Here is a 27,788-nt window from a genome sequence, read left to right on the forward strand (position 1 = left end):
GGTAATCCTTACATTCTAGCCTCTTAGACAGAAATCCATCTATATTCATGTAAGTCACTTGTATTCCATTCCTAGTCTCTTTCTTCCATGTAATGTCTATTCCGTCTGTTTTATCCACCACTTCTTTAGCCTCCCATTTCTCATCCTCCAAAAAAACTTTGTCTTTTCCTCCTCTGTTCTTTCGTCATTCCTCTCTTTCACTTCAGTTACAAGCTCTTTCATTTTCATTCGCTCATCCTGTGACATATTTCTTCTCATGTAAATTGTTTTGGTTTCCTCAGAGTCCTTAAGTTTCCAAGCCCTCCTCAACAAGGCCTCAACTGCCACCTGAGACTTTAATTTCAATTTTAATGGTCTATTCTTGCCTTCCTCAAAAGCTCCCAATCTCACTCTTTCTTCTACATCAGCATATAGGTCCTCTTCCTCCACAGAGATCTTATTCAGTAAAGACTTAATCCTGTAATTTTCCTTATTCCTTCTATCCTGCCAGTTTCTGTTAGCTTCCTCCCTCAATACTGTTATGATCACACATTATTTCTTTTCAGCAATATCTCTCACAACATACTCATTTTCCTTTAGTGCCTTTACCATTTCACTCTGCGTAATCACTTTATTTTCCTCTTCCTGCATTTTCACTATATCCCTAAAGGACCTTTGTACCTCCTGATGTTCATGGTTCACTTCTTTCATCCTGGCATCAATTAGATTAAGGCATTCCTCCTTCCTCAAGTCCCCTTCAGATATTTTCATCTCCATTTCTAGGAGTTTAGCCTTAATCTCTTCACATTGTTTCCTTAGTTGTTTGTTTTCCTTCTCCATCTCTACTTTTTCCTTCAATAGCTCTTTATTCGCTATCGTTAACAAATAGATCTCTTTTTTGAACGAATCATTCTCGGCTATAACTCTATCCAGTTTTTCTTCTATGGACAAAATATTTAGGAACTTACTTTCCAGTGCCTGGATTCTTGCATCCATATCTAATTTCTCCAGTCCTCTTGGAGTAGTTATAAAACCTTCAAAATCCCTGGGTTGCCTAGGAGTAGCCGCCATGTTAGTTATCGTCAGCTGATTACGGCCAAAACAATCACCGCCCACACTCTCCTCTCAGGGACCACTCTCTATATCCCTCACTTTCAACACTATGCGACAGTAGGACATCAACAGGACACTAACTCAGAGGTACCCGGGCCCTGTAACACCTTAGGTATTTTCACTTCTTCTCATCCGCAGCCAGAGACGAGCCGTCCTCTCTCAGCGACGGCGAGAGTGTGTGTGTGTATTTACCTAGTTGTATTTACCTAGTTGTACTTTTACAGGGCCTGAGCTTTATGCTCGTGTGGCCCCGTCTCCATATCTACACTTATCCAATCTTACTTTAAAAGTATGCACACTCGTTGCAGACACTACTTCTTCATTTAAACTGTTCCACGTCTCAATACATCTTTTGGAAACTATATTTTTAACATCTCTCAGACATCTTCCTTTTCTCAGCTTTTTACTGTGCGATCTTGTGCTTCGAATGTCATATTCTTCTCTCAGGATCAGTTTCTCATTATCCACTTGGTTCATTCCGTTGATCAATTTAAAAACTTGTATCAGGTCTCCTCTCTCCCTTCTTTGTTCCAGGGTTGGTAGATCCATAGCCTTTAGTCTCTCCTCATATGTCATCCCTTCAAATTCTGGAACCATTCTTGTAGCCATTTTTTGTAGTCTCTCCAATTTCCTTATGTGTATTCACCTAGTTGTATTCACCTAGTTGTAATTTTACAGGGCCTGGGTATCATACTCGTGTGGGCCCGTCTCCATATCTACACACATCCAACTTTCCTTTAAAACTATGCACACTCCTTGCTGACACCACCTCCTCACTCAAACCATTCCACACCTCCACACATCTTTGTGGGAAACTATATTTTTTCACATCCTTCAAGCATATTCCCTTGGCTATCTTTTTACTATGCAATCTTGTAGTTCTACTTAAGTTTTCCTCTCTCAACATCATTTGCTCATTATCCACTTCATCCAGTCCATTCAACAGTTTATAAACCTGTATTAAATCTCCTCTTTCTCTTCTTTGTTCCAAGGTAGGCAAATTCATTTCTTTTAATCTCTCCTCATAGGTCATTTCTGCCAATTCCGGAACCATTTTGTTGCCATTCTCTGCAATCTCTCCAACTTCCTTATATGCTTCTTTTTATAAGGGGACCAAACCACTCCAGCATATTCCAATCTTGGTCTAATTACCATACTAATTAATTTCTTCATCATATCTTTATCCATATAATGGAAGGCTAATCCAATATTTTTATCAAATTATACGTTTCTCCAAACATCTTATCAATATGAGCCTCAAACTGCCCATGGTCTTGTATTATCACTCCCAAATCCTTTTCCTTTTCCACCTTTTTCAACACTACTTCTTCACCCATCTTATATGACCCTCTTGGCCGTCTTCCACTCTTTCCCATCTCCATCACATGACTTTTGCTCAGATTAAATTCCATTTGCCACCTCTTGCTCCACTCCCAAATCTTATCCAGGTCTGCCTGTAAAATTTCACAATCTTCTTCACTCTTCACACACCTACACAACTTCGCATCATCCGCAAACAAATTAATATAACTGTTTACTCCTCTGGCATGTCATTTATATATACCAGGAAAAGTATTGGTGCCAGCACTGAGCCTTGTGGGACTCCACTCTCCACCACCAACCAGTCCGACCTTGCATCCCTTATTACCGTTCTCATCTCCCTCCATCTCAAGTAGTTTTCCATCCACTTTAACACTTTTCCTTTCAGTCCTCCATAAATCTCTACTTTCCATAACAGTCTCGTGAGGTACCTTGTCAAAAGCTTTCTTTAAATCCAAATATACACAGTCCATCCATCCTCTCTCTCCTGTATTTTGTCAACCACTCTTGAATAAAAGCTCAGTAGATTTGTTACACATGACCTCCCTTTCCTGAAGCCAAATTGATGATCCGATAATAACTTATGATCCTCCAGGAACCGTATCCAATATTTCTTTATCACCCTCTCACAAATCTTACCGACCACACTTGTTAGAGACACAGGTCTATAGTTAAGAGGCTCTTCCTTACTGCCTCCCTTATAAATGGGCACCACTTCAGCTCTCTTCCACTCTACTGGTACTTCCCTGTTTCTAATGAGCACCTTATAATATCATATAATGGATCAATCAATTCTTCTCTACACTCCTTCAATAATTTTCCTGAAACTTCATCTGGTCCCATCGCTTTATCATCTTTAAGTTCCTCCAACATTTTATATAACTCCTTTTAGGTATCTTAATGTCCTCCATGTGCACATTTCCTTGTACATTCTGTGGCTTTACAAACATTGTTTCTTTAGTAAATACTTGCTGAAACCTATTATTTAGCAATTCCGCTATATTCTTAGGGTCATCTACTATCCCTTGCTCTCCTTTTAATCTTTCAATGGACTCTCTCTTTTAAGTTTACCATTTATGAACCTGTAAAACAATTTTGGATGTTCCTTACTCTTGTCTACAATATCTTTTCAAATTTTCTTTCTTCCTCCTCCTTACCCTCACATACTCATTTCTTGCCACTCTATAATTCTCCTTATTTAGTATATTCCTGCTCTTTTCCATCTTTTCCAAGCCACATCTCTCTTTTCCTTAGCCTTAACACAAGTTGCATTAAACCAATCCTTTCTTCCTTCCTCTCTTGGTTTATACTTTGGTACAAATTTCATAACTCCTTCTTTATAATATTTCATAAAAATCTCATATTTCTTTCGCACTTCTCTGATTTGTAACATCTCCTCCCAATCTAATTTTCTGAAATAATTTTTCAAACTTTCTGTGTCCATCTTTCTATAATTCAATCTACCACTCCTGTATGTCTCTTCCTTCCTTCGCTGTGTTGTTGCTATCTGCATTTCCATAACCACATGATCACTCTTTCCCAAAGGACACTTGTATTGTATATCTCCACATAGATACACTTCTCTTGTTAACACCAAATCCAGTCTAGCCGGTTCATCATCTCCTCTATATCTAGTATTTTCCCTCACCCTCTGTTCCATCATATTTTCCATCATTAGATTAAGAAATCTCTCTCCCCATGCTTCTTCTCCAACACCACTTACTAGATTTTCCCAATCCACCTCCTTACAATTAAAATCTCCTACTAGTATCACCTTTCTTTTCCAGATAATACACTTTCCAAACTCTGTAAAGTATCCTTGATCATATTGTCGTATTCCTTAATGTCCAAGAATTTGTTTTAGGAGGTACATAGGTCACCATGATTATTAATTCTTTTCCATCACTTTTTATCCTTATGCTTATCACTTCTGCGTTGTTCTTCCCATACCAAACCTTATCCACATTTATTTATTTCTTCGTCATAATCATAACTCCTCCTCCACCTTTACTCTCCCTATCCTTTCTCCATATATTATATTTATTATCCAAATTTATCTTTGTTTTTTCATGCAATTTTGTCTCAGTCAAACACACTATATCAGGCTTCTCCACTATCATATAGTCTTGCAATTCCAATCTACTTGACAGTATCCCATCTATATTAGTATACATTACGGTCCACCCACTGCTCCTCTAGGGGTTCCTCCGTATTCCTTCTTTCCACATACCACTTTCTGACTCTCTCTCCTATAACTCTCCAAAAAAACTTTTCTCTTTCCTCCTCAGACCGCTCATCATTTTTCCTTCTCGCCTCTTCCACCAATTCCTTATATCTTCTCCTCTCTTCCTCATTTCTATTCTTTCTCACAAACACCTCTTTACAACCTTCTATCTCTCTTAACTTTGATGTTCTATATAGGACATCCTCCAGATTGTTGTGACTTCAGTACTACTTTAATCGGTCTGTTCACTCCTCCTTATACGGACCCAGTCTATGGATCTCTTCCACTTCTTCTTGTAGGTCTTTTTTTCATCATCATTTAGATTTTTGAACAGATCTCTTACCGTTTTCAATTCTTCCTTAATTCTCTTAGGCTTATATGTTATATTTTGTTCTTTCATCCCAAATATTAACACACTCTTCTTCTTTTCTGCTATTTCCTTATCAATGTTTCCTTATTCTTCATTACATTAACCAGTTCCTTGGACCTTTCTTTTTTGTCTTCCTTCAACTGATCTTTAATTATTTCTTGTAATCCAACCATCTCTGCTTCCCTCGACTCAGTCCATTGTGTTTTCTTCAGTTCCCATTCCTTTCAAGCCTTTCATTCTGCTCACTAATCATTTCCTTAAAGTCATCTTTCTCCTTTACTACTCTCTCCATTTTCTCCTCCAACCATCTCTTGTATTTTTCAACCTCCACCTTCAAATGCATTCTCATCCACCAATCGTTTTCATTTTCCTCCAGTCTCTTAACTCTTTCCTTCAAAGCCTTGAATTCTCTATCCTGCTCCTCCTCACTCCTCTGAACTTTTAATTCCTTCTCTAACTCCTCAAATCTCTTCTCCAACATCACCAATCTACCTTGCAATGTTGCCCCTGTTGAAGCTGGACTCATGCTTTGACTGGCCACTTTCGGCTTTGCTCCCTGGGCCTCATCAACATATTTTGAATTTGGTAATTTATTCCTTACCGGTCTATTCATTTTTCCTTACTTTTCCTGGGAACATGTGGGTGTGTGGTCACTGGGGGTTACGTGTGTGGTTGGATGCGTTGGCGGCTGCTATGGCTGGCCTTTGTGGGTTCCCGCTCTGTCGTTTGGAGTGTGGAGGTTCTCCCACCTCCGATCACTCCCATGTACACGCCACCAGGCTACGTTCACTCTGTACACTCGTTCACTCGCTCTGGTCGCCCCTCAATAGCAATAACTATTCTCACTCAAGCACATTGCTTAGCGTGTGGAGTGTTATTTAGATGCCGTTCATGCGCAGGAGGCACGTCCGTTCTCCACGGAGCGCGGAGTGTGTGTCTGTGTGTGTGTGTAAAGCAAGGAAACACAAGCAAAACAATTAAAACAACTACATAAACAAACAAAAACAACTTCTCTTCTAAATGAGGTAGAACAATGGTGCCCCAGGTGTGGAATGAACAGGTAAGAAGGTCAACGACAACCAAAACACCTGACCTTACCTATCCTGACCTAACCTAACGATAAAAACAAACCTTTCCTCCTAATTAATAAAACGAGCAATGCTAAAACCGCACTGGTACAGGTGACACTACAAATTACAGGTGAGTTAATGACATCCAGGTGTTTGACAGGTGATGGGTACAAAATATAGGTGTACTCTGGAAATTACAGGTAAGAACAGGTGAATATATGGGTCAGGATTGTGAGTTAGTGAGTTTTTGCAGGTCAATTAGTTGAAAATACTGGTAATTCAAGAACTTACAGGTAAAAAGTTAATTGTACCGGTAAATTTTGAGATATTATAAGTGATTACAAGGTGGGAATAAATAAAGGGGCGGTAAATTAAAAAGATCTAATTAAATACAGGTGTTAAATGAGTTTCTAATGTGTAGAGTGTGTGGATAGTTACAGGTGAGACAGCTAATTACTGCACTGCCTGCCACGTCAACAGGTGAAGTCCGATCACAGGAGGGTGTGGCTGGGACAGGTGAGCGGCCCGGGGTGACACAGGTGAAGGGGACGGTCCATGACGTGGAGGGGGCACAGGACACGGGGATGCGGGACACAGAGGCACACGTCCACCCTCCGCCTCGTCTCAGTGTGTGTGTGTGTGTGTGTGTGTGTGTGTGTGTGTGTGTGTGTGTGTGTGTGTGTGTTTTTCACAAATGTTACAAGGCGGGACGCATGTAACTTATCTTTCGAGAGGGAGAGGGGGATGGAGGGAAGGGAGATGGGGAAGGAGGAAAGGGAGATGGGGAGAGAGAGAGAGAGAGAGTGATGGGAACAGTCTATACCATTGGGTAATTTTAGACACAAGGTGGGACGCATGTAGCTTATCTTTAGTGATTGGTGGAGACAAGGATGGTGGGAGGAGCACTAGAATTTCAAAGACAGCATACGGCGTGTGTAGTTGGTATCCAACACACTATACGGGACAACTGAACTGAAGAAAGCTCAGAAAAGAAATATGATGCCTATGTAGGCGTCACCGTATTTGCTACTGGGGCTTCATGACGCCTACATAGGCATCACCGTATTGAAGGGGTTAATGGAAATAGAATTAATTCGTTCTAGTGATACGAATTTACCCGCTCCCCCCCAAAAAAAAAAAAATTACATGCTTTAAATACCAACCAAATATAGATTTGATATAAGATAAATACAATGTTTATTGTTTGTATGATATAAATGTACAGGTAACTCTCGGTTTACACGTGTTTGATTTACACGTTTTTGTTATTACGTGACTGAAAAAATATTATAATTAATTTAATTTGTGCGATCGGTTTGCTTATACGCAATTTGTTCCAACTGTATTTTCAAACTGAGCACCAGACACAATTTCAAACCGCGCCAGAGAATTCCGCAGCTGGTCGATAGGTGGAAGCTTTGCTGCCATGGACGCACTCTTCTGCTACACAGTGATGCAAAATGAATTTTCCAAGAAAAAGTGCCAGACCATCATGCTGCAGTTTTTCAAGAAAACACCAGTGAAAGATGTAGTGCCAGAAGATGTGGACGATCTCGTAGAAGCAGAGGAAGTGCAGGCGGATGATGACGTCCTTGACTCGGAGGTGGACAGTGACGGCGTGTGCTTGGCATCCTGCGTTTATTTTTTTTACTAGTGTTTACTTTTATACTGTGGGGTTATTTTTGATAAGTGGATTTTTGATAAAGTGGAAAAGCTCAGAGGAAGATGGTGACTGACTGTGGTGTGAGTGGTGAAGGCAGTGACGCAGTGAGTGTTGTGTTTACGTATTCTTTGTTTTGTTGTTTTCTCTTATTATTTTTTGCTTTCTCTCATTATTTATTGGTTTTCCCTTTACTTTAAATACACTTCTAGTATTTAGAAGGGTAAATGATAAAAACATGTTAATTTAACCAAATAAATAGAGTATTTTGTTCGAATTTTTTTGGACCACATCCCGCATCCACCCTATTATCTATTGTTTCTTATGAGAATTACATGTTTGTTTTACACAAAATTTGATATACGCGATGTCTCTTGGAATGCATCTATCGTGTAAATCGAGTTACCTGTACTATATTGCCAAAAATAAACTTAACCCGCAAACTCGGGACACGTTGATAGACGTTCATCACGCAAGACTCAGGGCATGTTGATAGACGTTTAGGCTTTTTACGGCTATATTTTGGCTATTTTCTTTCCGTTTTCTTTGCTTGTCAGCTGGCAACACTCATCAGGAGTAAACATATGCTATATGTCACTGTGTCACCAACTCCCACGATGGATGCTGGGAGCGACAGTTATTTCACGGTGCCCGATTCCGCTACCTCTTCCGCATGCCTTGCTGGTACATCTCGGTTTTCTCGCCATGTTGCGGGGAGACAACTTTTGAATGAGAGTGGTATCGGAACAGGAGAGAGAGAGAGAGAGAGAGAGGATACAAGGGGTCTTGAGTTCACAAAACTTAAGAAAAAATACACACTGCCGAGGAGCACAGACACATGCATGCACAAAGGATGAACAACGATACACAACGCGGGCTGAATGTTCGGGTGGATGCGGGTAGCCGAGCGATCGCTGTGCCACCTACCGATGGCTATTCGTATCTTAAAAATATCTTCGTATTTCAAGGCGTAAATTATGTGAAATTTTTCGTCGCACAGTAGTGCCTTGGAATACGAACTTTATCCATACAAATTTTTATTCTTACTCCAAAGAATCAAAATACATGTATTCTTATGGAAGAAATTATAATTCATTCCAAACCACCTCCCAGGACCAAAAACATTCTATTTTTCACCTAATATCTTACTTTTTGCATACTATTACTCTATATACTAATACTACTATTATGCTATAACTATAGAAGATAGGAAAATAAAGCAGGAAAGTAAGCAAAATTTAATATAATGAAAATTCAACTTGTCATGGTCAGAAACAAGCGTCAACACATCCTCCTCATGTGACTCCATCAAGCCAGCACCACACACTCTTATCTAAGGCAATAAGTTTTCCTTTGATATATTGCATTCATTATGGAAAATAAATCAGGGAAGAAAGCAAATTGTAATATAGTGAAAATTCAACTTCTTCACGGTCAGAAACAAGCGTCAACACATCCTTCTCAGCCAACTCCATCAAGCCAGCACTACGCACTCTTATCTAAACCAATCATGAGATAAAAATAACGATTCCAATATTGTCATGCATCATAATATGTTTCTGAACTGCTTACTTTTCCATGGAAATACATGTATATCTTATATCTCACCGATAAATACATAAAAAATTATAAAATACAGCATACTGACATAAGTGCTCTCACCATCCTCATGCTTGATGCCCTCACATCTCCACAAACATATCCTTGTAGAAGCTGATACATGATTGGCTAAGTGTCCACCATCTTGAAAACAATGGGCTAATGACAGGCCACGATATATGACAGATAGCCTCAAGCATACTCAAACTGTGCGGCATAAAGGACTTTGTGGGTTCCCGCTCTGTCGCTTGGAGTGTGGAGGTTCTCCCACCTCCGATCACTCCCATGCACACGCCACCAGGCTCGTTCACTCTGTACACTCGTTCACTCACTCTGGTCGCCCCTCAATAGCAATAACTATTCTCACTCAATCACATTGCTTAGCGTGTGGAGTGTTATTTAGATGCCGTTCATGTGCAGGAGGCACGTCCGTTCTGTGTGTGTGTGTGTGTGTGTGTATTTACCTAATTGTATTTACCTAATTGTAACATACGGAAAAGAGCTATGCTCGTACTGTCCCGTCTCCATATCTACTAATGTCCAGCTTTTCTTAAAATCATGAATATTCCTTGCGTTGACCACTTCCACGTCTAAACTATTCCATGCTTCCACCCTTCTATGAGGAAGCTATATTTTTCACATCTCTCCTATAAGTGGCCATTTTAGTTTTTCCCATGCCCTCTCGACATTCTTTCATTCCACATACACAGATCTTCCCTATCCATTTTTCCATGCCAATCATCACTCTGTATATTGCTATCAGGTCTCCCCTTTCTCTTCTGTTTTCCAGGGTCGGAAGTTGCATTCTTTTCAGTCTGTCTTCATAAGTCAAATCTCTTAAGTCAGGCACCATTTTGTTGCAGCCCTCTGTACTTTCTCTAGTTTCCTTATGTGTTTCTTTAAGTTCGAGCCCACTGTATTGTTGCATATTCAAGCCTTGGTCTTATCATTGCAGTAATTATTTTCTTCATCATTTCTTCATCTAAATATCTGACGCCACTCTTATGTTCCTCAATAAGTTCAATACTTCTCCAATTATTTTGTTTATATGTCTCTCTGGCGATAGGTCATTGGTAATTGTCACCCCAAGGTCTTTTCTTCATGACTGGTTTTATGTCTTCATTTCCTATCTTGTACATACTCCTGATTCTTCTTTCACTCTTGCCAAACTCTAATTTCTTGCATTTTGTCGTGTTGAACTCCATTTGCCATGTACAGCTCCATTTCCATATTCTGTCCAAGTCTTCCTGGAGTAGTTCGCAATCTTTGTCACATCTCACTTTTCTTAACAATTTTGCATCGTCTGCAAATAGGCTCACATAACTGGACACCCCATCCACCATGTCATTTATGTAGACCGAACATTACTGGTGCCAACACTGATCCCTGTGGAACTCCACTCTCCACCAAGCCCCATTCTGATGGTCTGTCCTTAATTATTGTTCTCATTTCTCTTCCTACCAAAAGTCTTCCATCCATTTTAGTAAACTGCCATGCACTCCTCCTACCATTTCAAGTTTCCAGATCAGTCTCCGTGTGGTACCTTATCAAAGGCCTTTTTAAATCCAGATATATTCCATCAGCCCAACCATCTCTTTCCTGTATTACATCTATCACCCTCGAATAGTAACATATCAGGTTTGTCGTGCATGAACGCCCTTTTCTAAAACCAAATTGACACTCACAAAGTATGTCATTTTTCTCCAAGAAGTCTGTCCATCTATTCTTCACCACCCTCTCACACATCTTAGCTACCACACTTGTAAGTGACACTGGTCTATAGTTCAATGGGTCTCTCTTGTTACCTGATTTATAAATTGGGACAATGTTAGCTCTTTTCCAGTCTTGGGGCACTACACCTTCCCTTAATGAGGCATCAATTACTTCACAAACTTTTTCTGCCAGTTGCTCCCTGCATTCTCTTAAAATCCATCCTGATACCCCATCAGGTCCCACAGCTTTTCTCACTTCTAAACTCCCCATCATATTCTTGATCTCCTCCACAGTTACTTGAAACTCCTTCATAATCCCTTTCTGTTCCATTACCAGTGGTTTGTCAAAAGCAGTCTCCTTTGTGAATACCTTCCGAAAGCATCCATTCATAGCCTCTGCCATTTCCTGGGATCTTCACTGCATACTCCATTTACTTCTAAACTTTCAATACTTTCTCTATTTTTGATGTTGTTGTTCACATGTCTGTAAAAAGCCTTGGTTGGTCTTTACATTTATCAATTATATCCTTTTCTTGTTTCTTTCTTTCTTCTCTTCTAATCAACACATATTCATTTCTTGCTCTTTTGTAACTTTCCCACTGCTTAATCCGTCTTTTCCTTCTCCACCTCTTCCATGCATCCTCTTTTCTTGTTCTAGCCTTTTCACATCTATCGTTAAACCAGTCCTGCTTTCCAACTTCTCTATGTTGTCTTATTGGTACAAATTTTTCTCACCTTCTTTGTATATTTTTATAAATTCCTTCCACTTTTCATTTGCTCCTTAGCACTCTTGAATTTCATCCAATTTGTCTCTTGAAAGAATTTCTTTAGGTTTCCAAAATCTGTCTTGGCATAATTCCATCTTCCCACTTTATATTCTTCATTTCTTCTAGATTTCTCTTCATCTATCACCTTGAACTCCAAAACTGCATGATCACTCTTTGCTAAAGGGCACTCCACCCTCATCTCCTCAATGACCATTGGCTCTGTACTAAAGACCAAGTCCAGTCTTGACGATGCTCCCTCTCCTCCAAACCTAGTATCTTCTTTGACCCACTGAGTTAACACATTTTCCATTGCCAGTGTCAATAGTGTATTTCCCATGTTGTCTCTGATCCTTCCATTGACCAGTCCTCCCAACACACCTCTTTACAATTAAAATCTCCCATCATTATAGTTCGTTCACAGCCACCCAACATTTCTTCCAGACATGTTCCTGTATCACTTATCATTTCTTCATATTCCTGTACTGACCATGCATTTGTCTTAGGTGGTACGTACACCACTATGTAGTGCCTCTTTTTCCTTCATTAGTTTCTGCTCTGATCTTTAGCACTTCTGCCTTTCCCATACCTTCTTTCACTTGATCCACCTTTATATCTTTTTAACCAGCAACATCACTCCTCCTCCCATCTTACCTACTCTATTTCTTTTCCAAACATTATATTTCCTTCTCCAACCATCATCAGGTCTTCTCCCTCTCTCAGTTTTGTTTCAGTAAGACCCACAATATCTGGGTTCTTGTCCCTCAAGTAATCGTTGAGTTCTAAAATCCCGATATCACTCCATTTATGTTGGAATACATTACATTCCGCTCATACGTAAGTTTCTTTAGTCCTTTCTTGCTGTACTTTTCTGGGTTATGAACCACTTCCTCAGTCTCATATCCAAGATTCTCCAGAAAAACTCTTTCTTCTCCTCTTCTGTCCTCTCTTCATTTTTTTCAAAGCCTCCTTTCTCAACTCATTTAACATTTCTCTTTCCTTTTCACCGAGATCTCTTCTCAACCAAATCTTCCTTGTTGTTTCCTGCTGGGCTAGCCTCCATGACTTCTCCACCAATTCATCTACATCCTTTTGTGACTTAAGTTTGATTCTTATTGGCCTCATACCTTCTCCTGTGAACTTTCCAATTCTATGGAAGTCCTCTATTTCTTGTACTAGGTCTTTTCCTCCTCCTGCACCACATTAATGATATTATTTATCACCTTTTTATGTTTCTCTCTCTCCATTTTACTTGGTGTCTTATCCTCCTCCACACCAAATATCACCACACATCTCTTTTTGTCTACAGTTTCCCTCACCAATGTCTCATTTGACTTAATAACCTTCACCACTTTCTCAGCAATCTTCTCTTCTATGATCTGTTGATCTATAATTTCAGCAAGGCCCAAAGTTTTCTCCCAGACTCTTTGATTTCCTTTTCCAGACTTGCAACTTTGTAATTTACCTCCTTTCTTTCCACTTCCTGACTTTTTCCATTCAGCCTGCTTCTCCATCACTTTTCCTAAAGATTCTCCACATTTGTCGCAATTCACTTTAATTAACTTAACTTCCTCTTTCAGTATTGCATTTTCTTTCTTCATTTCAGCGCACTCTTTCATTACATTGTCATAACTCGTTTCCAGGCCCCCATACTTTTCAAACAGTTTTTCAATTTTACCTTCCAACTCCAGAATTTTCTTCACATAAACGCTCTTCTCCATTATTCCTTGAAATCCTGTGAAGTCTGGTTCATCTTTCGAGTTCACGGCCGCCATGTTGCGCAGATGTAAACAAACTTCAGGTGATGGCTCAAACGCAGGCTACAGTTTATATTCACCTTCCCTGGACATTATTTTGCTAATCAACAGTTAACATGACTATATGGAGACGGGACAAACATTACAAGCTCCTTTCCCACCTTAGTTACTCTTAGGCAATGGCAACTGTAGAATTAGAGATGATTGCTCTGGAGCTCAGCGACCACATCCGCCATCGACGGTGTCCCGTGTGTGTGTGTGTGTGTGTGTGTGTGTGTGTGTGTGTGTGTGTGTGTGTGTGTGTGAGATATCGCCAGCTCTCCTCCATACATCTGACCTCTCCCATTCCAGTAACCCCAATGAGATGCACACCCCACAAAAATAAAGACAAAAGGCTGCAGAAATAAGTAAAAACAGGAAACAATGTATTCACTCAGTCTGTCAGGTGTGCAAGTGCCAGGGAGGGAGGAAGGTGTGAGGAGAAGTGGACATAACCCCTTCTCTGGCAGACGCAACACAACACTGGTGGCAGCGGTGGGATGAGTACCAGCAGGAACAGTGGCGGTGGTGGCGGTGGCGTCCTACAGGAGGTAACCCTGGCGCAGAGAACCTTCGTCAGGGCCTCCACCATCCAATGTCACTGTCTCAAATCAAACTTGCCAGGTGGCGCGCCTCAACACGGCCCCTGCTTCCTTTCTCCCTCTCGGCTTCTCCCTCCTGTGTGTGTGTGTGTGTGTGTGTGTGTGTGTGTGTGTGTGTGTGTATATATATTTACCTAGTTCTAGTTTTACAGGACCTGGGCTTTATGCTCATGTGGCCCCATCTCCATATCTACACTTATCCAATCTTACTTTAAAAGTATGCACACTCGTTGCAGACACTACTTTTTCATTTAAACTGTTCCACGTCTCAATACATCTTTGCGGGAAACTATATATTTTAACATCTCTCAGACATCTTCCCTTTCTCAGCTTTTTACTACGCGATCTTGTGCTTTGAATGTCATATTCTCTCAGGATCAGTTTCTCATTATCCACTTGGTCCATTCCGTTGATCAATTTATAAACTTGTATCAGATCTCCTCTCTCCCTTCTTTGTTCCAGGGTTGGTAGATCAATAGACCTTTAGTCTCTCCTCATATGTCATCCCTTCAAATTCTGAAACCATTCTTGTAGCCATTTTTTTGTAGTCTCTCCAACTTCCTTATGTGTTTCTTATTATGAGGGGTCCACACTACTCCTGCATATTCCAATCTGGGTCTTATTATAGTACTTATCAATTTCTTCATCATTTCTTTGTCCATGTAGTGAAATGCTACTCCAATATTCCTTAGCAAATTATGTTTCTCTAAAAATTCTATCAATATGGCTTACCGGTTGATTGTTTTCTTCCATCGTCACTCCTAAGTTCTTTTCCTTTTTTACTTTCTCCAGTTCTACTCCATCTCCCATCTTATAAGTTCCCATGGGTCGTCTTTCACTCTTTCCCATTTCCATGACATGGCTTTTATTCACATTGAATTCCATTTCCCACTTTTTACTCCATTCCCAGATCTTATTTAGATCTTCTTGCAGTATTTCACAATCCTCTTTTTGCTTTATAACTCTGCACAGTTTCGTATTATCTGCAAGCAGATTTATGTAGGTGTTCACTCCTTCTGGCATGTCGTTAATATAAATGAGGAAAAGTATTGGTGCCAATACTTACCCCTGTGGCACTCCGCTTTCTACTGCTCTCCACTTGGACTTCATATCTTTATCTACCATCCTTATTTCTCTCCCCATCAAATAATTTTCCATCCATCTCAATGTGCTTCCTTTTAAGCCGCCCTTCTCCTCTAACTTCCATAGTAATCTTGCATGTGGGACTTTGTCAAACGCCTTTTTTAAATCCAAATAAATATAGTCAACCCATCCCTCTCTCTCTTGTACTCTATCAACTATTCTAGAATAGAAACTCAATAAATTAGTTACACACGACCGTCTTTTTCTAAAACCAAATTGGCTATTTGATATTAATTTGTTGTCTTCAAGGAACTTGATCCATTGTTTCTTTATTATTCTTTCACACATCTTGCATATTACACTAGTTAGTGATACCGGTCTGTAATTTAAAGGTTCCTCCTTCCTTCTGCTCTTATATATGGGAACCACCTCAGCTCTTTTCCATTCTACTGGTACTGTTCCATTTTCTATTGAGCATTTTATGATGTATATAGGACTTGCTAGTTCTTACCGACATTCTTTCAATATTCTGCCTGAGACTTCATCTGGTCCCATTGCCTTTTCTTCATCCGGTTCCTTAATTAACTCTTTTATTTCAAGCTTGGTTACTTTAATTTCTTTCATATAGACTGTCTATTACCCTGTGGCCTTTCAAATTTGGATTCCTTAGTAAAGACCTCCTGGAATTTATTATTTAATAGTTCTGTCATACTTTTTCGGTCTTCCACCATCCCGTTCTCTCCTTTTAACCTTTCTATTGTTTCTTTTTACCTAATTTTTCCGTTTATGAATCTGTACAACAATCTTGGTTTCTCCTTACATTTTTCGACAATGTCCTTTTCAAAGTTCTTTTCCTCTTCCTTCCTCACCTTAACATATTCATTTCTCGCTGCCTGGAAGTTTTTCTTATTTACTGGATTTCTATTTCTCCTCCACCTTTTCCATGCTGTGTGTGTGTGTGTGTGTGTGTGTGTGTGTGTGTGTGTGTGTGTGTGTGTGTGTGTGTGTGTATTTACCTAATTGTAACATACGGGAAAAGAGCTATGCTCGTGTTGTCCCGTCTCCATATCTATTAATGTCCAGCTTTATCTTAAAATCATGAATATTCCTTGCGTTGACCACTTCCACGTCTAAACTATTCCATGCTTCCACCCTTCTATGAGGAAGCTATATTTTTCACATCTCTCCTATAAGTGGCCATTTTAGTTTTTCCCATGCCCTCTCGACATTCTTTCATTCCACATACACAGATCTTCCCTATCCATTTTTTCCATGCCAATCATCACTCTGTATATTGCTATCAGGTCTCCCCTTTCTCTTCTGTTTTCCAGGGTCGGAAGTTCCATTCTTTTCAGTCTGTCTTCATAAGTCAAATCTCTTAAGTCAGGCACCATTTTTGTTGCAGCCCTCTGTACTTTCTCTAGTTTCCTTATGTGTTTCTTTAAGTTCGAGCCCACTGTATTGTTGCATATTCAAGCCTCGGTCTTATCATTGCAGTAATTATTTTCTTCATCATTTCTTCATCTAAATATCTAACGCCACTCTTATGTTCCTCAATAAGTTCAATATTTCTCCAATTATTTTGTTTATATGTCTCTCTGGCGATAGGTCATTGGTAATTGTCACCCCAAGGTCTTTTTCTTCATGACTGGTTTTTATGTCTTCATTTCCTATCTTGTACATACTCTTGATTCTTCTTTCACTCTTGCCAAACTCTATTTTCTTGCATTTTGTCGTGTTGAACTCCATTTGCCATGTACAGCTCCATTTCCATATTCTGTCCAAGTCTTCCTGGAGTAGTTCGCAATCTTTGTCACATCTCACTTTTCTTAACAATTTTGCATCGTCTGCAAATAGGCTCACATAACTGGACACCCCATCCACCATGTCATTTATGTAGACCGCGAACATTACTGGTGCCAACACTGATCCCTGTGGAACTCCACTCTCCACCAAGCCCCATTCTGATGGTCTGTCCTTAATTATTGTTCTCATTTCTCTTCCTACCAAAAAGTCTTCCATCCATTTTAGTAAAGTGTGTGTGTGTGTGTATTTACCTAGTTTACCTAGTTGTAGTTTTACAGGGCCTGGGCTTTATGCTCGTGTGGACCCGTATCCATATCTACACTTATCCAATCTTACTTTAAAAGTATGCACACTCATTGCAGACACTACTTCTTCAATCAAACTGTTCCACGCCTCAACACATCTTTGCGGGAAACTATACTTTTTAATATCTCTTACACATCTTCCCTTCCTCAGCTTCTTACTATGCGATCTTGTGCTTCGACTGGCATATTCTTCTCAGGATCAGATACTCATTGTCCACGTGGTCCATTCCGTTTATCAATTTATAAACTTGTATGAGATCCCCTCTCTCCCTCCTTTGCTCCAATGTTGGAAGATCTAAAGCCTTTAGTCTCTCCTCATATGTCATTCCTTCAAGTTCTGGGACCATTCTTGTAGCCATTTTTTGTAGACTCTCCAGCTTCCTTATGTGTTTCTTTTTGTGAGGGGTCCACATTACTCCTGCATATTCCAATCTGGGTCTTATTATAGTACTTATCAGTTTCTTCATCATTTCTTTGTCCATGTAGTGAAATGCTATTCCAATATTCATTAGCAAATTGTATGTCTCTCTGAAAATTCTATCAATATGGCTTGCCGGTTGATTATTTTCTTCCATCGTCACTCCCAAATCCTTTTCCTTTTTACTTTCTCCAGTTCTACTCCATCACCCATCTTATTGATTCCCACTGGACGTCTTTCATTCTTTCCCATTTCCATGACATGGGTTTTGTCCATCTCCCACTTTTTACTCCATTCCCAGATCTTATTTAGGTCTTCTTGCAGTATTTCACAATCCTCTTTTTGCTTTATAACTCTGCACAGTTTCGAATCATCCCCAAACAGATTTATGTAGCTCTTCACTCCTTCTGGCATGTCATTTATATAAATGAAAAAAAGTATTGGTGCCAATACTTATCCCTGTGGCATTCCGCTTTCTACTGCTCTCCACTTGGACTTCATATCTTTGACTACCGTCCTTATTTCTCTCCCTCTCAAATAATTTTCCATTCATCTCAATGTGTTTCCTTTTTAAACCACCCTTCTCCTCTATTTTCCACAGTAACCTTGCATGTGGCACTTTATCAAATGCCTTTTTTAAATCCAAATAAATACATTCAACCCATCACTCTCTCTCTTGTACCCTCTCAACTATTGTAGAGTAGAAACTCAGTAAATTTGTTACACACGACCGACCTTTTCTAAAGCCAAATTGGCTATTTGATAATAATTTGTTGTCTTCAAGGAACTCAATCCATTGTTTCTTTATTACTCTTTCACACACCTTACATATTACACTAGTTAGTGATACTGGTCTGTAATTTAGAGGTTCTTCCTTCCTTTCGCTCTTATATATGGGAACCACCTCAGCTCTTTTCCATTCCACTGGTACCGTTCCATTTTCTATTGAGCATTTTATGGTGTTGTATATAGGACTTGCTATTTCTTCCCTACATTCTTTCAGTATTTTACCTGAGACTTCATCCGGTCCCATTGCCTTTTCTTCATCCAGTTCCTTCATTAATTCTTTTATTTCAAGCTTGGTTACTTTAATCTTTTCCATATTGATTGTCTCTCTATTACCCTGTGGTCTTTCAAATTAGGATTCTTTAGTAAAGACCTCCTGGAACTTATTATTTAACAGTTCTGCCATACTTTTTGGGTCTTCCACCATCCCATTTTCTCCTTTTAACCTTTCTATTATTTCTTTTTGTCTTATTTTTCCGTTTATGAATCTGTAGAACAATTTTGGTTGCTCCTTGCATTTTTCGACTATATTCTTTTTATAGATCCTCTCCTCTTCCTTCTTCACTTTAACATATTCATTTCTTGCTATCTTGAAGTTTACCTTATATACTGCATTTCTATTTCTCCTCCACCTTTTCCATGCTCCATCCCTTTTCTCCTTTGCTCTGGCACACTTTGTGTTAAACCAATCTTTCTTTCTTTCTGTAGGTCTATATTTCGTGACATATTCTCAGACTCCTGTTTTGTATAATTCCAAAAATAAGTTCTATTTCTCTTGCATCCCCTCAGAGTTTTCCATTTCCTCCCAGTTAGCGTATTTGAAATAGTTCTTGAGATTTTCAACATCATTCTTTCTATAATTTAATCGGTCTATTTTGTATGATTCATCTCTATCTTCTTTTCCCTCTTCTATATCCATTTCTAATATTACATGGTCACTCTTTCCTAATTGGCACTTATATCTAATATCATCATTCATTTGTATACTCCTTGTAAAAACTAGGTCCAATCTCGCCGGCTCATTGTTTCCTCTGAATCTTATGTTTTCCTTTACTCTTTGGTCCATCATATTATCTATCATTAGGTTCAGGAATCTTTCTCCCCAGGCTTCTTCCCCCATACCACTTTCATAATTTTTCCTGTCCACTTCTTTACAGTTGTAATCTCTTACTAATATCACTTTTCTCCTTTCTTTAATGTGTGTGTGTATTTACCTATTTGTGTATTACAGGGCCCGAGCTAAGCTCTCTGTGTCCTGTCTCCTTGTCTACTCCTGTCATATCTCTTTTTCATCTGATTGACACACACCGCGTCAACGACATCACTGCTCAGTTTATTCCATGTATCAATACTACGATGCGGGAAACTGTACTTTCTCACATCATTCAAACAGATGTCTGTTATTAATTTTTTTCCATGTCCTCGGAGATGATTACTTGTTGTCACCTTTATCAATTCTCTGTCCAATATGTCAATCTTGTTTACCAATTTATACATAGTTATCATGTCTCCTCTTGTTCTCCTCTCTTCTAATGTGGTCAGCCCCAGCTCCCTCAGTCTTTCCTCATAGTCTAACTCTTTGAATCCTGGTACCATCCTTGTTGCCAGCCTCTGTACCCTTTCCACCTTCTTCACATTTTTCTTCATGTGTGGTGACCAGACGCAAGCTGCATATTCTAACTGGGGTCTTATTAAAGTGCATAGTATCTTCTTCATCATTCCTTCATCTAGGTAGTGGAATGCAAGACCAATATTTTGAAGCATATTATATGTTTTCCCAAATATCTTGTTTATGTGTTTCTTCGATGACAGAGTGTTTTGCACGGTTACTCCTAAGTCTTTCTCCTCATTGGTCTCTTCAATTTTCTCATTTCCCAGCCTGTAATCCTTGTTTGGTCTGTATCTATTTCTTCCCATTTTCATAACATGTCTTGTTTATATTAAATTCCATCTGCCACTCTTTACTCCACTCATATATTTTAACAAGATCTTCCTGTAACTTGTTACAATCTTCCACATTCTTTACTCTCCTCATAATTTTAGTATCGTCCACGAACATATTCATGTAACTGTCTATTCCTACTGGCATATCATTAACATAAATCAAAAACATGATGGGACTAAGCACTGACCCTTGTGGAACTCCACTGGTTACCTTTTTCCACTCTGACTTCTTTCCTTTCACCACTGTTCGCATTTCTTTTTCCACTAAGTAATTTTCCATCCATTTTGCTAGTTTATCACTTACTCCTCCAATCTTCTTTAGTTTCCACATCAGTCTATTGTGTGGCACTTAATCAAAGGCCTTTCTCAAGTCCAGGTAAATAGCATCCACCCATCCCCCTCTATGTTGTAGTATGTCAGTCACTCTTGAATAAAAACATAATAAATTGGATATGCACAATCTTCCTTTTCTGAAACCAAACTGCCTTTCACTCAGGATGTTTTCACTTTCTAGATACTCACTCCACTTTGCTTTAATTACTTCTTTACATACCTTGCACAATATACTAGTCAACGATACTGGTCTGTAATTTAATAGTTCCATTCTACTTCCATTCTTATATTTAGGCACAATGTCAGCTCTTTTCCACTCTTTCGGGACTATTCCTGTTCGTATGGAGGTTTCCACAATATCAATTATGGGGTTCAACAATTGATCTTTACATTCTTTCAGCAACCTCCCAGATATGCCATCAGGCCTCATTGATTTATTAATATCCAAGTTACTTATAATTTTCCTTATATCTTCTTTTGTAACCATGATGTCGTGCATTTGGTTTATTTCCGTAGGCCTTTCTCCTGTAAAATGCTCCTCCTTTGTAAACACTTTGCAAAAGTTGTTGTTCAATATTTCAGTTATATCTCTAGCATCCTCATATACTTCTTTCCCAACTTTTACTTTTTCTATTGCCTCCCTTTTATTTAATTTTCCATTTATGAATTTGCAAAACAATTTGGGGTCACTATCACAGTTTTCTACCACTCTCTGTTCATATTCCTTTTGTGCTGTTATCTATTCCTTGCTGTTTTGTAGACTTCTCTTGATAATACTTCACTGTTTTTCTTAAGTTTCTTCCATGCCTTTTCTTTGTTCTTTTTTGCTTCTTCACAATTTCCATTAAACCACTGCTTATTATTTAAAGTCCTCATTCTGTGATATGGCACAAACTTCTTCACAGCACAGTTATATAAATCCATAAATTTATCATATTTCAATTGCATATCCACTTCCTGGTACACCACAGACCAGTCAGTTTCATTAAAGAACTCTCTTATATGGTTGTAATTTGCCCTGACATAATTTAATTTTTCCTCCTTGTACTCTACACTCTTTTCCATACTTAATTCCGTATCCAGCTCAAATCTTAGGACATCATGGTCGCTTTTCCCCAAGGGACATTCATGTTCAATTTCCTCTTTTAGGGAGATGCCCCTGGTGAATACCAAATTCAACCTCACTGCAACATCCTGTCCCCTGCACCTTGTTGGTGATCTTACCCACTGTGTCATCAAGTTATTTGTTGCTACGTTTAACAATTCCTCTGCCCACTCACCACCATTCACCACTTCGTAGTCTTCCCACACTATTTCCTTACAATTAAAGTCCCGACTATCATCACTCTATCCTTTCTGGTGAGTTCCTGCTTATTCTGTCTTGAGTATTTCTCATCACCTCTTGATACCGTTCATAATTCCAAGCACTGGTTCTGGGTGGTATGTATACTGTTATAATATTAATGTCCCTCTTACCATCTGTTATAAGGATACTTATCACTTCCTCATTTCCCTTACTAAAGCTCACCTCCTTCACTATCAGATCTTTTCAGTAAAAACCATTATACCACCACCTTCTTTATTCTTTCTATCATTTCTCCATACTTTGTAGTGTTTTACATCAAACCAATCTAGCTTTATTTCGGGCCTTAACTTTGTTTCCACCACACACATTATGTTCGGTTCACTGTTTCTTAGGTAATCCATACATTCTAGCCTTTTAGACAGAAATCCATCTATATTCGTGTATGTCACTTGAATTCCATTCCTAATCTCTTTCTTCCATGTTTCAGTCTGTGTACTGTCTATTGCATCTGTTTTATCCACCACTTCTTCAGCCTCCCATTTTTCATCCCCCAAAAAAACTTGGTCTTTTCCTTCTCGGTTCTTGACTCATTCTTCTCTCTCACTTCAGTTACAAGCTCTCTCATTTTTCATTCTTTCCTCCTGTGTCATATTTCTTCTTATGTAAATTGTTTTGGTTTCCTCGTAGTCTTTAAGTTTCCAGGCCCTCCTCAGTAAGACCTCAGCTGCCACCTGAGACTTTAATTTCAATTTTAATTGTCTACTCTTGCCTTCTTCATAAGCTCCTAGTCTCACACTTTCCTCTATTTCAGCATATAGGCATTCGTCCTCCTCAGAGATCTTATTCAGTAAAAACTTTATCCTGTCATTTTCCTTAGCCCTCCTATCTTGCCAGATCCTGTTAGTTTCCTCTCTTAAACCTGTTATGATCACGCATTTTTTCTTTTCAGCAATATCTCTCACCACATACTCATTTTCCTTCAAAGCCTTAACCATTTCACTCTGTGTAATCACTTTATTTTCTTCTTCTTGCTTTTTCATTATCTCTTTGAAGGACTTCTGTACTTTTTCGTTTTCATGTTTCACTTCCTTCATTCTAGCATCAATTAGGTTGAGGCACTCCTCCTTCCCTAAGTCACCTTCGGATATTTTCTTTTCCATTTCAAGTAGTTTAGCCTTCATTTCGTCACATTGTTTCCTTAGATGCTGATTTTCTTTTTCCATTTCCACTTTCTCTTTCAGTAATTCCTTGTTCTCTTTCGTTGGCATGTAGATTTCTTTTTTGAAGGTATCATTCTCCGCTATAACTCTATCTAACTTCTCTTCTATAGATCTAATATTGACAAACTTACTCCCTAAGGCTTGAATTCTTGAATCCATGTCCAATTTGTTTAATCCACTTGGAGTGGTCACAAATCCCTCAAAATCCCTCCTGCCTCTAGGTGTCGACGTCATGTTACCGCCAGCTGTTTCACCCAAAACAAAAACATTGCCGACACTCTCCGGTTAGGGACTATTTTCCATTTTCATTTGAAAATGGACTTTTTTCTGCACTTTTCAGAGCAGGACACCGACAGGACACTAATTACACCCTATAGAGATACCCGGCCCCTGTAAACACTATAGGTAATTGCTCCTTTTCCCTCACCCTCAGTTGACGACAAGCTGTCTTCAGGACTCCCACACTCAGCGGTGGCGCGGCTGTGTGTGTGTGTGTGTGTGTGTGTGTGTGTGTGTGTGTGTGTGTGTGTGTGTTTACCTAGTTGTATTTACCTAGTTGTAGTTTTACAGGGCCCTGGGCTTTATGCTCGTGTGGCCCCGTCTCCATATCTACACTTATCCAATTTTTCTTTAAAACTATGTACACTCTTTGCTGACACCACTTCCTCACTCAAACTGTTCCAAGTCTCAACACATCTTTGCGGGAAACTAAATTTTTTAACATCTCTCAGACATCTTCCCTTCCTCAGTTTCTTACTATGCGATCTTGTGCTTCTTATGTCATATTCTTCTCTCAGGATTAGTTTCTCATTATCCACTTGATCCATTCCGTTAATCAATTTATAAACTTGTATCAGATCCCTTTCTCTCTTCTCTGTTCCAGGGTTGGTAGATCCATAGCTTTTAGTCTCTCCTCATATGTCATCCCTTTAAATTCTGGAACCATTCTTGTAGCCATTTTGTGTAGTCTCTCCAATTTCCTTATGTGTTTCTTTTTATGGGGGTCCACACAACTCCTGCATATTCCAATCTAGGTCTTATTTTAGTACTTATCAATTTCTTCATAATTTCTTTGTCCATATAGTGAAATGCTAATCCAATATTTCTTAGCAAATTATACGTCTCTCTGAAAATTCTATCAATTTGGCTTATCGGATGATTGTTTTCTTCCATTGTCACTCCCAAGTCCTTTTCCTTTTTTACTTTTTTCTAGTTCTACTCCATCTCCCATCTTATAGATTCCCACTGGTCATCTTTCACTTTTTCCCATTTCCATGACATGGCTTTTGTCCACATTGAATTCCATCTCCCATTTTTTACTCCATTTCCAGATCTTGTTTAAGTCTTCCTGTAGTATTTCACAATCCTCTTTTTGTTTAATGACTCTGCACAGTTTCGCATCATCCACAAACTGATTTATGTAGCTGTTCACTCCCTCTGGCATGTCGTTTATATATACAAGAAAAAGTATTGGCGCCAGTATTGACCCCTGTGGCACTCCGCTGTCTACTGTTCCCCACTTGGATTTCATATCTTTAATTATCATCCTTATTTCTCTCCCCCTCAAGTAATTTTTCATCCATCTCAATGTGCTTCCTTTTAAGCCACCCTTCTCCTCTAACTTCCATAGTAATCTTCCATGTGGCACTTTATGAAATGCCTTTTTTAAATCTAAATAAATACAGTCAATCCATCCCTCTCTCTCTTGTACTTTATCAACTATTCTAGAGTAGTGTGTGTGTGTACATATACAGGTAACCCCTGCTTAACGAAGGGGTTACGTTCCTAAAAACCCTTCGTTAAGTGAATTTTCGTTAAGCAAACCAATTATAACAAGTTTAACCCCAGACTTAAGCTTCCACTGAGAGTAAACAAAGCGAGAGTGCATCATAGTACACTAAAAGGTTTAATGAATGTAAAAATTATGAAGTTAAACATTTAAGGAGTTTAATTTAAGACTAAGTCATTATAATGTACACTAATGTAAGTAACTTTATGATGTTGATGCTCTTAAATTTATGAAGGGAGGGAGAGTGGAGCGGGAAATACGCCAGCTGGCAATCTGTTGAATGTAAACAAAGGGCGCATCATTGTACCGCATACAAAACTCATGTACCACATTTCCACAAGGCTTTCCATTTTATCCATTGCAGAATCACGAGTTCAGGTGGTTCTTTTAGCTTGCAAGGAAGATATGATCTCACCAGCCTTTTTAATAGAGTCTGCTGACTTGAAAATGGTAGACAGTAGATGGAGTCAAGCCATGGTGGGAAGTAATGCTATTAGTTTTCTCACCTCTCTTGTGTTTTTTAATAGTATCCAGCTTCACTTCAAGAGTAAGAGACTTCCTGGTCTTCTTAGCAATGCTAGGCGATGTTGCAGGGTGATTTAGTGGCATGTAGAGCAAGGGAAGACTAGCTGCTGCTGACGCTGTTATTGTTTTGAACTAGAGGGAGTGAGTGGTGCGCGTTTTGTCTACGAGAGGCACTAGTGTATTCAAAAGCCTGTCGGCTTGCATGATATGGCGGGGCTTTCAAACTTGGAAAAAATTACCTGGATAAAATTTAGTTAAACGAGCAGATGATAGTAAAAGGAAACCTTCGTTGTAGCGAAATTTCGTTGTGTGAACCTTCGTTAAGCGGGAGTTTCCTGTATATATACAGTAATACTCCGCTTAACAAACATTCGTCTAACGAATTTCCAGTTTAACGTACTATATAAAGTTAGACCAAAAAGTCCACATCACTTACAACCACATCCGTTTTAGCGAATTTTCTGGGTTTGAATTTGCCGGGTGAGGGACCAAACGCGGTAGCTTCGCTGTGATTGTCTGGCTCCCCACCTGTCTCTAGTGCTCCTAGAGCTGGATCCAAGATTCTTTAACAACCTCAGAGCAACCTCCTGCCGCGAAATGGCTTCCATGAACGCCTGGAGGGACGGTGACGAGGTTGCTCTGAGGTTGCTGGGAACACCATCTCTGTTATTGTCTTATATATGCATTTATGTTCATAAAACAACATTTCTATTAGCTTTTTACAAACCTCGCCCCCAAGAAAGGATTGTTTTGTAATGCATAAAGTGAAATCTTCATGAAATACCAAAAAATAAAGCAGAGATGATGAGATTGCCCACAGACGGCAGAGATTCCGGCGACTTGGCCGCTTCTTCTTCTTCTTGTGACCTTTTTTAGCTTGGCGTGTTGTCTTTCACCACGATATTACATTTGTTTCCACTCCTCTATTGCCTGCTATAATGGATATCATATCTTAGTATTCATATACAGTGCTTACTCCAATTTTGCTAGTTCAAATTTTGCGATACGCCAATTTTGCGACCAAGTACCAAAAATTGCCATTTTTAAAATTTCCTCATCTTGCTCTTTTCTTCCGGTATTGCGATTGGTGGCAGGAGAGAGAGCATTCCCGCAAATCATATATTACTGTATTATATAGGCAATATTTTATTAATTTATTCATATTTATCATATTATACTATATTATTATCATATTTATATTATATTTATCAAAGTTTGGTGGTTTTTTTGGCTAGTTTTCATAAAAATCTGGCAGTAATTCAACGAAGCTCATCTGGCAACACTACCCTGCTCCCTCCCGCCTTCCATTTGTTTACGTACACCTCCACGGAGTTCTCTCTGCAAATTTGGAGGAATCCTTGTGCTCGACTTTGTGCGACATGGCACCACCAACCAAGAAAAACATTAGGCGAACTTTGGAGCAGAAGATGAAGATAATTAAGATGAAAAGAGATGGAAAAAGGAACTGATATTTCCAGAAAGTTTAGTGTGGGATAATCAACTGTGAGAATGGTGTTTAATAAGTGAGAAAATTGAAAAATCTATAAAAACCTATGGTGGACAGATTTTTGATTCTCATAGCCATTGTACAAACACTGTGATCATTCATATGGAAAGATACCTTGTTCAATATATAGGTGATATAAATATGGGCAAAATATTAGGAAAATATTGAAAAATTAGGCGACCATGGACAAGGGGTCCACCATATTCAATTTTTCCCATGGGAATATTACTTCCTATTTTGCGATTTCCAAATTTGCGACTCACAATGCCGCCCCATTTCTCGCAAAATTGGAGTAAGCACTGTACGCTCATGCCATGAGGATAACTTGGACTCCGTGGCAGTAAGTGATTGTGAATTACTAATGAAATACTGCGGTATTTTTTGGTATTTCATGTAAGATTTCACTTTATGCATTACAAAACAATCCTTTCTTGGTGGCAAGGTTTGTAAAAGCTAAATAAATATATATATATATATATATATATATATATATATATATATATATATATATATATATATATATATATATATATATTTTTTTTTTTTTTTTTTTAATC

At 38.9% G+C, this 27,788-nt stretch overlaps 1 protein-coding gene across 3 annotated transcripts in view; it reads left to right on the top strand.

The window, feature by feature from the left end:
* LOC123511329 (solute carrier family 35 member E1 homolog) overlaps positions 1-27,788 on the top strand; it is a 194,182-nt gene that overhangs the window by 54,984 nt on the left and 111,410 nt on the right. The gene's annotated exons all lie outside the window — the stretch shown is intronic.

Source organism: Portunus trituberculatus, chromosome 31 (genome assembly GCF_017591435.1).
Source record: "Portunus trituberculatus isolate SZX2019 chromosome 31, ASM1759143v1, whole genome shotgun sequence".
NCBI classification, from domain to species: domain Eukaryota; kingdom Metazoa; phylum Arthropoda; class Malacostraca; order Decapoda; family Portunidae; genus Portunus; species Portunus trituberculatus.